Genomic DNA, 12,406 nt, shown 5'->3' on the forward strand with positions numbered 1-12,406 from the left:
AATCTCTTTTTTTTTTTTTCTGTGCTCCTCATTCATGTCAGACACCATTATTCGTACCCTATGGCGTCTAGGTTTCAATAATGGTAGCACCAGCCCTGGCAAGAGTTTGATGTGAGTGTGGTTGCAATGACAGAACAGTCAGAAAGTACAGCCTGATCACAGGGAGAGAACCAGACAGATAGACATACTGATTATAGTCAGTGTACATATGTACACTGGGCCTGATTCACAGATGCACGCTAATGCAATTGCAGCTGCGATCTCATACGCAGCTGCTGCGTGAAAATATGCTAATGCTGCAGCCACCTGAATGAATTGAGACAACCACCGGTGGCAAGTGCGTGCAAACACACAGCGGCGTTTGCAGATCCTTCGATAATCGATCATCTGACTAACTGTATGGTTTCACAGAATGGCAGCAGGAACTGAGACTCTGGCACCAAGATTTCTACGTATGGGATCACAGTAATATGCTGATACATGCCCAAAAAATGGCCACAACACACCTACATATTTGCCGCAACTCCCCATAACCTCTCCCAAACCCCAAACAGTCCCTGAAGGACAACCATTTTGCTAAGAAATCCTCACTGGAAGCAGCGCAGTGTGACCGCAATGCATGCGCAGTCAGCCGATAATCGCTAAACTGCATATATATCAGCATTGCATCCACATCTGAATCAGGTCCACTGAATAGAGTAGTAAGCTTGGATACATTAAACTGCACCATCATTGACGGATAGCATACCTCCCAACTTTTAAAGTTGGGGAATAGCAGCAAACGTGTCACATGTTCTTGGGGGGCATGACCAGCACTTTTCTCTCAATCCCCTAACTAAAAGTAATCAAGGATTTTAGTGGTCATGTCAACATGATTTACAGTATAAAGTTTATTAAGATTTTAAAGTTATCAAAGCTTAAAAACCTGAATTTGGCCCCAAAACAAACACCTATTGGATTATGCTGAGCTTCTGGAGTGAAAATCATACTTATTGTATCATACTTGACACTTTCCTTCCTCACTTATATAATATATATTGAAAATTAGTAATAGAACTACTATATTACAAATATACAGTACAGTGACAGAACTATGGTTAGTGCGAAATATAGTGTCCAAGATACAATCATTTTGTAAAGCGGTATATTTGCTAAAGCCAATCATACTTTATGATAAACAATCTTTCAAATAAAGTGCCACCGTTCTATAAAGTAAGGAGCATAAACACTGCCTTAGCTTTAATGTGTTCTTTGTAATTATCGCGTTACATATTAGAGAGCAGAAAAACAGGATGTTAAATAATATAGAGGATATGTAACTAATACAAATGATGTACAGTATGTTTTATGATATTGAATAGAACCCTTGGATCAAGATACGTTCATGTGAGATGTAGATGGTTTTAGTTTTAGTAGATCAGAATAAAGAGGAAAATTAAGCAAAACGGGAGTTACGCTGAGTTGAACGGAATTAGCGTCTAAATTGACAGTGCAAAAATACGTCCCGGAACAAAGGTGCATTTTGCTTAGTGTGCAGAACTAACATTATCCAGCTTATGTAGAAAATGTCCCTGCTCTACTTCCAGAAGAGAATAGTCATATATATGTGCCTAGATTACGTCAAGAGGTGTGGCTTCACAGTGATCCTAGCAAATGCTACAGTACACAATTCATACACAATATAGTACATATCTGGAGTGTTATTATTTGCTGAATAAGTTACATTTACCATGTTAAAGTAATTAGAACAAGATTCAAAGACAAAAGTAAAGCATTAAGGTCAAATCAATTTAAACCTCAGTTGCTACCCCTTTAACAGATTAAAGGGCAACTTTATTGCTGCACACTGATTACAAATACGACTGTATTAATATGACTAGATCACACCAGCCAATAACTATAGGATTATCATGTGGAAGGGATTCAGACACATTCAGCCAATCAGAAGTGGTTTCTGATCATCATCATCATCATCAGTTTGGAGGCAGATTACTGGCAGGAGCTCAACACCAATCCAAACAGGCACATATGTCCCTACATTTACTGTACATGGGGCACGCTTGTCTTCTCAAGGGCCCGTTCTGCCTTCCTATGCACAAATTGCACCTCAGCTTGCAAAAGCAAGGACGCATAAGTATTGTTGGTGTGCATGCGTATGAAAACACTCAACTTGTGAGGATAAAAAGGCTCAAAGTCCATTTTCGTCCAACTGTATGTAAGCCTCATTTTGCAGATGTTGTCTTTTGGTTATCAGTAGTATATAAACATGAACACAAGTTCACTCATAGAAACATACATACACCCATATTTACAAAAAGACACACAAGCATACGTGCAGTTACAACAAGCATCAATTAGACTCTGTGATACAAGGATGGGAAGTCTCGTTGTTAATTTCCTGACACGTGTTTCTTCACATCAATTCTGTGTTTGACCTTCACTTGTTCTTCCCTTTGGAGAATTCTCATCTGTAGCTTCTCCAGAGTCCTACAGAAATACAGCATATATACCCATAATGATGTTATCATAAAGAAAACAGTTAAAACAAAAGGTTAAAATGATCATTAAGCAAATCACAATAACTTTGGGTCCTACTATTGTATACTAGCTGGGATACCCGGCGTTGCCCGGGTTGAAGACTGGACCTTGAAGTACACCTGCAGCCTTTATTTGTTTACATTGTCCTAGCCTATAACCACAGAAAAGGACCCCACTGTTTGCTAACATGCATCCAAACAGTGGCGTAACTACCATGGGTGCAAGGGGTGTGGCTGCTATGGTGCCTGAGATGCCTCTGTGGCCTGCCGCTCTGCCTGCACCCAGTCACACACAAGGTGGGCCGGTCCAGTCAGGGCTACCGATGGGGGACTGGGTGGCAGCGGTGTTGATTTGGGGCTGGCACACCAACAGGCAGACATGGAGAAACAGCGCTGCTGGTCATGAAGCAATCAGACTTGTCGGACTGGCAGCCAAATAGCAGTGGTAGCTCCTGATTGGCTGCAGGTGCGTTAGCTCCGATTGGCTCGCAATCGGCACCAGATTCAAATTGCGATGGTGCTGTCTGTCCATGTCTGCCACTGCCTGCCGGTGTGCCAGCTTTAATTAGCTGGCAGCCTGGCCCCAAATTCACACCTGCTGGCTGATGATGGCACACAGGGGGAGGCGAGAGGCTCCTGCAGGGAGGTGAGTTGCTGGGGAGGGCATAATGTGTAATGGGCATTACTGTGTGCCATAATGTTATAAGGGCATTACTTTGTGGCATAATGTGCAAGGGTGCTACTATTGTTTGGAATAATGTGTTATATGGCACACTACTACTACTATTGTGTGGAATAATGTGTTATATGGGGCACTACTACTATGTGGCAAAATCTGTAAAGGACATTACTGTGTGGTATAATGTGTAATGGGCTTTACTGTGTAATGTAAGGGGCATTACTGTGTGGCATAATGTATAAGGGACACTACTACTGCGTGGCATAATGTGTAAAAGGGAGACTACTGTGTGGCATAACAGGAATGGGCTCTGTGTGGGGGCAAATTTAGTTTTTTTTTTATCTCTGGGGGGCCCCTTTTAAGCTCTTGCTATGTGGCCCCCAAAGTTCTAGTTACGCTTTTGCATGCAAACACAAAGGGTGGACTAATATATATGTTCCCTTTAAAAATTACTAACTCTGTATTTAATATGAACTTGCATGAGTCGTAAAGTTTGCTCAGCCTATAAAATTAAAAGGATACTTTTGTAGCTTCACACAGGTTTTTGTCAGACTGTCAATTTCCACTGGAGCTAGCTTCAGAACCTGTGTAATGTAAGAGTGTCTCCATTTTTAGGGATTGTGTGACAGTGTGTGGCCCTGGCGAAGTTCAAACCTAAGCAAAAACCTAATCCTGTTCAAACTACACCACCATGCCAAAATTGGTGGAGCTAGGTCCAAAACTCTAGCCGTGAATAAAGGACAGACGGACAGACATACAGACACGGTTTCTCGCTTATTATAAAGATTTTATTTTATAAATGAGAGCCTATTTCTAAAGCAAAACATTGACTATTAATGTATCTAACAGTCCCACTTAGTTTCTTTTAAAATTCAAACTTGTCTTTAAAGGGTAAAGCCCACTTTTTGAAAATGCCCCTTTGGTTCATTCCTTCCCTATTACATGATGCCAGGAACTACCATGGGCTGATTACATTATGGTCTCCTAGCACAGGAAAGAGAACACCTTATTGCATCTTTCCCATAGTGCTTATAAGGTATGGAGGATGAAAGATCGACAAATAAAAAGTCAACAAGCTATAGATTGACACTAGATGGTCAACAGTCAATAGGTCAACAGGCACAAAAGGTCGACAGGTACAAAAGGTCAACACACAAAAGGTTGACATGGATGTAGGTCAACAAGTACAAAAAGTTGACATTGGAATGATTGACACAAAAATGGTCATCGCTTTTGTTTTTGAGGGTTAGGGTTGAGGATAGGCACTTATCAGAGGGTTAGGGTTAGGCACTTACCCCAACGTTAAGGGTTAGGTGCTTACCGGAGGGTAAGGTACTAGGAGGGATGGTTAGGGTAAGGCACTTACCCCAATGGTTAGGACTAGGCACTAGGAGGGATGGTTAAGGTTAGGCACCAAGGGGAGGGTTAGATTTAGGATAAAGATTAGGGTTTGACCATCCCCATGTCAACCTTTTGATCCTGTCGACCTTTGTACCTGTCGACCTACAGATATGCCCAGCCAATGTGTTGCGGCGAGTCTCACTACACATAGCGTGAGGCGTCCGTAATCGGAGACACGCACTGCGTACGCGAGCTCGCCTCCATAGGAATGAATGGTGCAATCGCACTGTGCACCATACCATACCGTAGTGTATGCTAGTGCGGGGAATCGCATAGCGCGATCAGCCACAATGAACCTGGACGCATCTGTACATACATGTTGACGTTTTGTGTGACAACCTTTTGTACCTGTCGACATTTTGTCTCTGTCGGCCTATTGCCTATCGACAATCTAGTGCTGACCTATTGCGTGTCAACCTTTTTACTGTCGACCTATTGATCCACACAGAGCCGGATTAACAATGGGGCGGATGGAGCTTCAGCTCCAGGCCTCCAATGAAAATAGGCCCACTGTCCACAGAATCAGCTGGAGAAAGGAAAACATTTTTTTTCCTTACACAGCCTCGAAGCAGCCGTCCAAGCCACTGTGCATTTAAACCCCAGCAGGCGGCAACATTTCCCATCCTTTGCTCCGAAAATCCCTGACTGACGGGCATAATACAAATGGCGGCGCAGTGGAAGACTTTACAAAGCCCTCCCTGCGCCGCATAGGAATCTCAGCGCCTCATCCGCACCGTGTGACGTCACGCTGCGCGACATCACCGAAGTGCTGAGACCGCCCCACTGTGCCCAAACGGACAGGCATGCCGCCAGCACAGTCTGAAAAGCTCAGCCACGCGGGCTCCTCAGACAAGGATGTTCCCCAATGACCATTACCTGACCAACTGCTGAGATCCAGCAGAGCATCAGGAACCAAGGTAGATCTGCTGGTTACTGTACATATATATATATACATCACATACATAAATATGTATAATATATATATATATATATATATATATATACACACACACACTGTACATATACTGTGTATATATATATATACTTCACCTCTATATATATATATATATATATATAAACACTGTGTATATATATATGTATTAGGGGTGAGCGGGTTCGGATTTCTGAAATCCGAACCCCACCGAGCCCCCCCGATCCGAGGCAGATCTGAGTCAGGCTCGACTTTTCCCGCCTGACTCGGATCTGAAATCGAGGCAAAACGTCATCATCCCGCCTTCCGGGTCTCGCGGGTTTTGGATCCTATATAAGGTACCCGCGTCGGCGCCATTTTCTCACTCGGCTGTGGACAGTGAAGAGGGAGGGTGGGAGTTAGGGCTGGCTGGGCTATGTAGTGTAGTGTAGTGTAGTGCAGAGTAGTGTTGTGCTGTGCTGTGCTGCGCTGTGCTGCTGTTGTCCACTACTTCAAAGTCCATAGGGGCTGGCTGTGTTGTGCTGTGCTGCTGTTGTTAATAGGGGCTGTGTCCACTACTTCAAAGTCCATAGGGGCTGGCTGGACTGTGTTGTGCAGTCAGTTCTCCATAGGGGCTGTGTCCACTCCAAAGTCCTGTGCAGTGTCCCAGTCCTAAAGGGGTGCTGTAGTGTTGTCCAGGGGGTGCTCTGTCCATCAGGGGAGCTCCCCCCAAGTGCTAAAAAAATAATATTTTTTCTGTGTTTGTGAATTGTGTGCGCAGTAGCCGCACGTGCATCAACAAAGTAGTGCCAAGCGTGCGCCTGTGTCATAAGTAAAGGGCCGGCTGGCTTGACCGTTAAAGGGTGCTGTAACCCCCAAAGTACACTCCAGTCCAAACCAAAGAAATATATATTTTCTGTGTTTGTGAATTGTGTGCGCAGTAGCCGCACGTGCATCAACAAAGTAGTGCCAAGCGTGCGCCTGTGTCATAAGTAAAGGGCCGGCTGGCTTGACCGTTAAAGGGTGCTGTAACCCCCAAAGTACACTCCAGTCCAAACCAAAAAAAAAAATAGTTTCTGTGTTTGTGAATTGTGTGCGCAGTAGCCGCACGTGCATCAACAAAGTAGTGACAAGCGTGCGCCTGTGTCATAAGTAAAGGGCCGGCTGGCTTGACCGTTAAAGGGTGCTATAACCCCCAAAGTACACTCCAGTCCAAAACAAAAAAAAATATATTTTCTGTGTTTGTGAATTGTGTGCGCAGTAGCCGCACGTGCATCAACAAAGTAGTGCCAAGCGTGCGCCTGTGTCATAAGTAAAGGGCCGGCTGGCTTGACCGTTAAAGGGTGCTGTAACCCCCAAAGTACACTCCAGTCCAAACCAAAAAAATATATATTTTCTGTGTTTGTGAATTGTGTGCGCAGTAGCCGCACGTGCATCAACAAAGTAGTGCCAAGCGTGCGCCTGTGTCATAAGTAAAGGGCCGGCTGGCTTGACCGTTAAAGGGTGCTGTAACCCCCAAAGTACACTCCAAACCAAATAACCAAATATTTTTTCTGTGTTTGTGAATTGTGTGCACAGTAGCCGCACGTGCATCAACAAAGTAGTGCCAAGCGTGCGCCTGTGTCATAAGTAAAAGGCCGGCTGGCTTGACCATTAAAGGGTGCTGTAACCCCCAAAGTACACTCCAGTCCAAACCAAAAAAATATATATTTTCTGTGTTTGTGAATTGTGTGCGCAGTAGCCGCACGTGCATCAACAAAGTAGTGCCAAGCGTGCGCCTGTGTCATAAGTAAAGGGCCGGCTGGCTTGACCGTTAAAGGGTGCTGTAACCCCCAAAGTACACTCCAGTCCAAACCAAAAAAATATATATTTTCTGTGTTTGTGTGCGCCTTAGCCGCACGTATATATCAATATAACATAAATGGAGGACCAAACTTTCTCCAATAAAAATAAAATAGGGAAAGATCAAGAACCACTTCCTCCTAGTGCTGTTGCTGCTGCTGGGAGTTGTTCATCATCCCAGAGAGGAAGTAGGAACACCACTACTTTTACTAAACAATTGACCCTCCAACAGTCCCTAGCGATGAGGATGAAGTACGACAGCAGTCATCCTGAAGCAAAACGTATAACTGAGGCCTTGACTGCTATGTTGGTGTTAGACGTGTGTCCAGTTTCCGCCATTAGTGCAGTGGGATTTAGATAATTGATGGAGGTAGTGTGTCCCCTGTTCCAAATCCCGTCTAGATTCCACCTGCATCCTCAAAGCAGCAGCGACAAGTGTGCGTCTGTCTGTTAAAGGGTGGTGTAACCCTCAAAGTGCGCTCCACAAACAATAAAAATATATATATTTTTTTCTCTTTGTGAAATGTGTGGGCTGTAGCCGCACCTGCATCCTTAAAGCAGCAGCGACAAGCGTGCGTCTGTCTGTTAAAGGGTGGTGTAACCCTGAAAGTGCGCTCCACAAACAATAAAAATATTCTTCTTTTTTTTTCTGTCTTTGTGAAATGTGTGGGCTGTAGCCGCACCTGCATCCTTAAAGCAGCAGCGACAAGCGTGCGTCTGTCTGTTAAAGGGTGGTGACACCCTCAAAGTGTGCTCCACAAACAATAAAAATATTCTTCTTTTTTTTTCTGTCTTTGTGAATTGTGTGGGCTGTAGCCGCACTTGCATCCTCAAAGCAGCAGCGACAAGCGTGCGTCTGTCTGTTAAAGGGTGGTGTAACCCTCAAAGTGCTCCAAAAAATAAAAAACTATTTTTTTTATGTGTTTGTGACTTGTGTGCGATGTAGCCTGTGTCATAAGTCAAGGGCCGGTTTGGACATCTGGTCCGGACTGAAGGATTTGCCAACAATTTCTGACAAGTCTACTGTCACTGCATATGATACTGTCCTCAAAGCAGCAGCGACAAGCGTGCGTCTGTCTGTTAAAGGGTGGTGTAACCCTCAAAGTACCTGTACTGGCAGGAAAAAGAAGCAATTTGGAGGTCCCTGTAGAAACTGGCTCTATTTTACCTGAGTTGCCCCCCCTCCAGTGTGTACTCCGAAAGAGAGTTTAGTGCAGCCGGGAACCTTGTCAGCGAAAGGCGTAGGAGGTTGCTTCCACAAAATGTGGAGAAGATGATGTTCATAAAATGAATTATCAACTCTTCCAGGGAGACCAGCCTCCAGAACGTACAGAGGGACCTGTGGTTGTGGATTCCAGCGGGGACGAATTAATACTCTGTGAGGATGAGGATGTACACAACACTGAAGAGGGTGAGGAATCGGTGGATGAGGAGGATGAGGACGACATCTTCCCTCCGTAAAGCCAGTTTGTGCAGGGACAGATTAATTGCCAGCTTGTTTTGTGGGGGCCCAAACGAACCAATCATTTCAGCCACAGTCGTGTGGCAGACCCTGGCGCTGAAATGATTGGTTTGTTACAGTGTGCATGTCCTGTTTATACAACATAAGGGTGGGTGGGAGGGCCCAAGGACAATTCCATCTTGCACCTCTTTTTTTTCTTTGAATTATGTACTGTTTGGGGCCTAGTTTTTCAAACTGCCATCCTGTCTGCCACTGCAGTTTCACGCCTAGATGGGTCACGTGTTTGTGCCGCCCACTCGTGTCGCTTAGCATAGTCATCCAGCTACCTCGGTGCAACCTTTTGGATATAAAATCACTATTGTAAGGTGTTCAGTGTTCAGAATAGACTGGAAATGAGTGGAAATTAAGGTTATTGAGGTTAATAATAGCATAGGAGCAGAAAAACCCACAAATTCTGTGATTTTAGCTGTTTTTATGCTTTTTTTTAAAAAAAAATACAGATCCAAAACACAAAACCCAGAACCCAAAACACGGAAGGGTGGTTTTGGCAAAACTAATCCAGATCCAAAACACGATGAAAGATCCAGATCCAAAACCAAAACACGAAAAGTGGCCGGTACACACCCCTAATATGTATATGTATATATATATATATATATATATATATATATATGTGGTGTTTATCTTACATCAAAGTCTATTTGAGAAGATATTACTTAGCATATGGTGCAATTGGGGAGCTCTGTTGTTAATAACATTGCATAACAATTGGTATTTAGGAGTAGCTGTATTTGGGCAACTAATAATCTAAATGTAGTTGTCACTGATCTGTGCGCTAGAACTTTTAGGGTCTGATTCAGAGATGTACGGACACCTGATGGTTTACACACATCTCTGATAATTGTGGGTCTGCACATGCACAGGACCCGTTTTGCGCAGGTGCAGAAAGGGTCATGCGTGATCACATGCAGTGACCCTTAAGCCGCAGCCCGATTGACAGGCTGTGGCATTTTGGGGGCTGCAGAGCACTCCACCCTCATATTCGGCTAGTGCCAAGGCCAGGGTCTGCGTTTTCTGGCGCAGATCTCCTGGCCCAGGTTGAGCAATTTTTGGTGGTCATGCTGATGATCGAAGCTGCCAACATTGCAATGCAGTACTTGGTTCACAGATGCTGGCAGGAGGGATCTTTTTCCTATAGACGCCTAAATATGTTAATGCCTATAGAGGCATTAACATATTTACACATCGCGCAGTGGCAAGTGTTCAGTGTCCATTACTGATTCACCCCATTATTATTTTCTGCGCACCAATAAACTTTTTTGTGTTTCCAGACTTTACTCTTTTTATCTTTATGTTTGAGTTAAGATTTTCCTTTGGGTTAATCTGAGGTTTTTTGCGTTACCTAGGGTGCATGCAGATTTTGACTGCCATACACGTTGAAATTCAAGATGAATAGCAATAGTACTGTTACTTAATCAGGGCTAGCACAGGCCAGCATGATATATCTTGATAAAGGGGATTGCAGTTCTCCTCTATACTATCAGTGCACGTTGTGACCATGCAGCCAGCATCATTTCTGATCTTATCTACATCAAGTAGTATTAAAATATGACATTTTGTACCAAAGTTATAAACACTCAGCTAAATATTCCATGTAGATGTGTTATAATTTATTATTATACATTCAAAAAAATATTGTATTCTATATCACATGCAGGAAACAGCTGGCCAGCTGTTGTGAAACATGCAGCGTTGTAGTTCTTTCTATGGCTAAAGTGCCACAGAATGCCCAAGTCTGGTCTACGTTTTATAAGTGTGATAAATATTTATATATATATATATATATATATATATATATATATATATAAAATTAGTAAAGGGACCCGGCACACATATGACAGGTCACCTCAGTCTCAGTCTGCCCCACACCCATCCCATTTCCTGTTCCACTCCATCCCTTCTCCACTCTGCCTCGTTCCACCCAACTCTCTGCTTCCCCCACCACCAATCTGTCCCGTCCTTCACCCTCTCCGTTCTCCCCCTACTCACTTTGTCCCACACCTTTACTTACCCCATTCCCGCCACCGACGGGTCTTCCCGTCTGTCAATCTCCCTAGCAGTGGGAGCCATTGGAGGGGGCGGCACGCTTCTCGATTCCCACTACCCATGCATGTTTGAGGCAGGACAGACCTATATACTGTATATGTGTGTGTCACTGTGTGTTATACTCTTAGTATAGCTATTAGTAATGTAAGGTCTCTCCTTTTATTTAGAGAGATTTTACAGTGTACATTTACAATTCATTAAGTGCCATTTTTTTTTTTTTGTGCCATAATAGGCTCACGTTAACAGTCGATGTTTCCCTTTGTTAATTTGTAAACCCTCACATTACATTACAGTTAAAAACAAAGAGAGACTGAAGTTTTTGCAGGTAGGTGCTGGTCACACCCCCTGCGGCGGAATACAATAGGCCTTTTATACATTTTAGCTCCAGGCCCATGTGGACCTTAATCTGGCACTGGATCCACACCCCTCAACAGGGCTTTTCTTTTCAGCTCTGTGGGAGAAGCATTGACAGATTCATTTTGCAAGTTCGCAGTGCGATGAGCTCCCACCAGCTCTAAACTTTAGGGGAACCTGGTGCAATATTAAACCAAAAATGTGCATGCCCTTTTAGAAACCAAATTAGATACAAAGATAAATTACTTAAAACTATAACCTTCTGTAACAAATAACTAACATGACATATAGATAAGTTAATATAACTGGGAGGGATTCAGACACATTCAGCCAATCAGAAGTGGCCACTGATCATCATCAGGATCTGAGCATAAAACTGTTTAGTTCCTTTATGTGGGAGATTGTGATGACAGATCTACTGAATAGATTTAAAAATTAATTGTCTTCTTTTCTTACAATAAATTATATTTTTAAGTTTTAATAATTATTCTATTTTTACTCTAGAATGTTTCTGCAATAAACTGTTATTCCTTGTTCGAGTGGCATTGTATTTCTGTTCTTATCATTAGTTTTCATCTTTAGTTTTCATTTTCTTTTTTCATTTTAATTGGTAACTCTATGTTTCTTTGCTTAATGTGATATTGGCACCTCAAATTATTCCTGATATACAGAAACAGTTTTGTATCTTATTCTTACGGTGGGAAACAAAATTGAAATAAACTTTCCCCATTGCAATCATTAGCACTAATCTAACACAGGACCTCTGTCTATTTGAGTCCAGCTTATCCAGCATCGATCGCCCCACCCACAGGAAACACAAGCATTTTAAACCCTAAGCTCCACCCCAGCTGTATCCTGACACAAACCTTAGTTGATTAGGGCAGGTGCTCTATTTTTCCTGTCTGGAAGGCTAACCCTGGAGTTTGCTAGACACACATAGTGCGGGGTGTAGAAGACTATTGTCAGCTGATCTGAAATTGTGATATTAATTTAGTGACACTACCAATCATACTGACTTTTGTTAAAGTGATCACAGAGTACAGTGCTGTTCTGTGAAGGAAATTTCTGAGACATGCAATTTAGCATACAAAGAAATGTATATCCAGTTTAATGAG

At 43.1% G+C, this 12,406-nt stretch overlaps 1 long non-coding RNA gene across 1 annotated transcript in view; it reads right to left on the reverse strand.

The window, feature by feature from the left end:
* Positions 1–1,120: 1,120 nt before the first annotated feature.
* LOC148520009 (uncharacterized) overlaps positions 1,121–12,406 on the reverse strand; it is a 58,603-nt gene continuing 47,317 nt past the window's right edge. Inside the window, exon 5 of the long non-coding RNA XR_015878877.1 lies at positions 1,121–2,487. This is a non-coding gene — a long non-coding RNA (uncharacterized LOC148520009). The remainder of the gene's footprint in view (positions 2,488–12,406) is intronic.

The sequence above is a fragment of the Taudactylus pleione genome, unplaced genomic scaffold (genome assembly GCF_031769625.1).
Source record: "Taudactylus pleione unplaced genomic scaffold, aTauple2 ptg000178l, whole genome shotgun sequence".
Lineage (NCBI taxonomy): Eukaryota > Metazoa > Chordata > Amphibia > Anura > Myobatrachidae > Taudactylus > Taudactylus pleione.